The following is a 3718-nucleotide window of genomic DNA, read 5'->3' as shown; positions in this document are numbered from 1 at the left end:
TCTCTGAGCTTATTTAAACAAAATGTAATGAACTTACGAAAAACTAGCAGAAATTCCATCTTCCTCTATTGATAATTACACATTACAGAATTTCCTCTAAAGAAAACAATTTGGCGTTAATATTGCAGTACGGTTGATAGATTGAAACAAAAAAAATTAAAATATGATTTATCTCACCGGAAATTGTTTGAAATGGTACAAATGATATGCATATTTGCGATTGGATATGTATCACTCTCGATCGTTTCTCTTCAGAAAATTTGGTAACTTGCCTGGACAATGTCCCGATTTAGAATGTCCAGCTTAATCAATTCTGGCGGACGGCTTTTACGCTGATATTCATACGAGCGTGCGCTGTTTATGTTCTCCCACTATTTTTCGCAGCTTAATGAATGTACCAATCCCGGAAATTCTGCACTATATTACCAGTAATTCTGGATCAATACTACCCCCACACGGGAAACATTTTTTTTTCTTTTTTGCATTTTACGAATGGGATGTTGTTCATCCGTTTCTCAAAGATGGAATTCTTTTATTTATTTATTTATTTATTACTTATTTATTAGTTTTATGAAGAAAACGTGGACATTATGTGTAAAATGGAATAAAAAATATTGTCTTTAGAAGGAAAGTTTATCTCTTGGAAAAGTTATCTTTTACGCAACTTATAATTTATGCTTTTAGCGATGTCTAACCGTTGATCATATAATATACTACGAGATACTATGATACTAAAGAAAAGTGTAATACATCTCTACTAATATACAAAAATTATAAGTTGAAATAAATGTTGCAGGTATTATTTTGTAAAAGTCACATTTTATTTGCGTTTTTTCAGAAATTAAAATAGAGAGAGTATTTTCCTAGGAACTAATTAGTTTAGATCACAGAATACGAAATATCAGAGAATCAGATTTGTTATTGCATCACTCTTTTAAGTTCTCGAACAAGGAAACTTTTTGTAAATTATTTTTAATTAAAATTTTCAGAAAAATGTAGGCGTTCACATAAAGAAACTTCATAAAAAATCGGTGTCGTTGTCGAACGTTACAAGGTTGGCGGGAAAAATAGAAGTCGATGCGGTGCGTGAAATATTCAAGCGCTTTGAAATCAGCTATGTAGAGAATTTAATTAGTAAAATGTATCAATTATATGGGAGATGCTAATTCGAAAATATATAGAGAAATGGGTTTCTTTCCGTACGCTCCTTCCGTTGTCATAACAAGGAAACAGTCCATTTACTCCATTTTCAAAATCGCATGGATATATGCGTTAGTAGATAGTAACGCTGATTTGTGATAGAAGCGAATTGACTGGAAACCTGATTAAAAACTGAGAAGAAAATTTTTCTGTTAAGTTATAGTGAATGTCAGAAAAACTGTGATTCTGATACTAAAATGAAGGGTGCTGTATGGGCCAGGTTTTATAATAAGTTTTTAACGAATGGAAAGGTTCGACATGATAATTGTTTTTACGAAACGGAATCGTCGTGTTCGTAGCAGCGAGCGGAAGTCGCAGGAACATTCCTCTTCTATGAACATAAAACACCGCATCACGACATTAGTAAAGCAATTTTAATCAATTTCCGATATATAAAAATCAATACATTATGCAGGAAAAGTTTCAACGAAATTATTTGTCGATTGGCATCGAATGTCAGAAAAAGCCATGTACAACGTTTATCAAAATTGTTGAAATATTCTTTCAACGAAGCTTTTCCCTACTACGTATTTGTTGATGATGATCGTATTGAATATGGGCATTGGCCGAAATTGTGCAGCTTATACTGAGACTCAGGATCGAGCACGCATCGATTAGTTGGAATCTGCGCGAGGGGTGAATGACTTGTAGCCAAGGACAACCCTCCTCCCATGAAGTTACGATATATACCAAGAGTACTCTACATAGGTCCTGCAAAGACGATTGGAGATAAGATTGGCCCATACTTGAAACTTTAAACGTTTTCTCAAGACATTGTTTTTAAAGTTGATGGATGCCATATTTGGAAAATTGATCATTGTGTATTTGTAAAATTTACATAAAATTTTTTTATTTAGCATTATATCTGGGTTGCGTCTAGATTAATGGAAGTATTCCATAATAGACTAATATGGCTACCATTGATAGTCTGTTATGTACATTATTTTTATATAATAATTTTAGTACGGAATATTTTAAAATTATGTGAAAACGTCAATTCCAGGTTTATGTTACATTATCATCATTATTAAATTAATTTAAATTATGTCATTATTATAACATTATTCGTCATTATTCTAATTAAAAATAGAATAATGTATGAGTTTAATGTTCCAAGTTGTTTGTCATAATATTACGTTTTGTACTAATAAAATATTTATAATATTCAATAAATATTCATAATATTTATTATTTTCCTGGCGTACGTGCATTCCCTTGTAAATAATATCAAATAGAAATTTATTGAAAATGCATATCATGAATAATACATACATCCATATGTATCGACACGTACTTCGTATTGAACGTTCTATGATTGGTCCTAACTACTCTGTTTGCTCTCGTGCATGCGCATACCAGGCTGTTTTTATTAGCTGAGGGGTTACGAGTGCGAGCGTATCTATGTGTGTGTTTACGTCTGTGTGTATAAATCCCTCACTAGATATAAAAACTTCATGTGTGGTAGGTATTTTGTTTCCTTGCTTTCCTCTCATCAAACTGTAGCAGACTGGAAATACGATTATCAGTATAATTTAATTATCGGTTTATGTAGCTGTATCACTAAGTTAATCATTTATATCTTCTACAGAGTGATGAACAACATCACTAATTTAGTTTTTTTATATGAATGTCTACGTTTTTTTAAAAATTTTTTGTTTAAAATTTTTGATCAACAAGTTACTTATTCAAAATCTTGAAAAGAAATGACTAATCAGTTCCTATGAAATTACTATATTTCTCCAAAGGTCCAATTTATATTACGTATAACCGAACATAGCAATGATTTTATCATATTTCTAGTAACATAATATTTGGGATTGTATAGTGTGAATAATGTTATTTCTCAAAAAACGGACATATAATGTAAAACTTACAGTATAATCTTCCCAATATATATGTATGTTAATTAATATTTCTGATAAAAGTAAGGATCATGTATATTTTTTTCTAACTGTTAGTATTCGATCAACCAATCATCATTGCTGAAAGCAGTAGTTATAAATGATATGGAAACATAGCTTCTCATGAAATAACCTTTCCTTCAAAATAGAATCCTTTACATTCTATTTTAAAGGTAACGTCAAGGGTGTCTTTTTGAAAAATAAGTAACTATAAATAAATCAATAACAGTACAAATTCTCTCCTTGAAAAGAAATATAAACAAAATTTAATTCTTACAAAGTGAAATGATCGAAAGTATACGGATATGGAGAATTATCGATAGGAAGAAACAAAAATATAAAAAAGTATATAAGGAAGAAAAGAAACTCAGTATAAAAAAAATTTCGTTAGTATCCATCCGAAATTATTGATAACGTTGTAATTAGATTACAGGATTCTATAGTCTCAATATTTGAAACAATATATGAAGTTAATATATGAAAAGTAGTAGGTGGAGTAAAGAGCGTATGCTCGGATTATTGTTAGGTACTATGGGAGGAGGTGCGACCACGATGATATGTAATGGAGAACTCATGATTTTATATTTTAATTTATTTTATTGTTTGAATAGGTATAC

The sequence above is a fragment of the Vespula pensylvanica genome, chromosome 22, assembly GCF_014466175.1.
Source record: "Vespula pensylvanica isolate Volc-1 chromosome 22, ASM1446617v1, whole genome shotgun sequence".
NCBI lineage: Eukaryota > Metazoa > Arthropoda > Insecta > Hymenoptera > Vespidae > Vespula > Vespula pensylvanica.
This window is presented reverse-complemented; position numbering follows the sequence as displayed.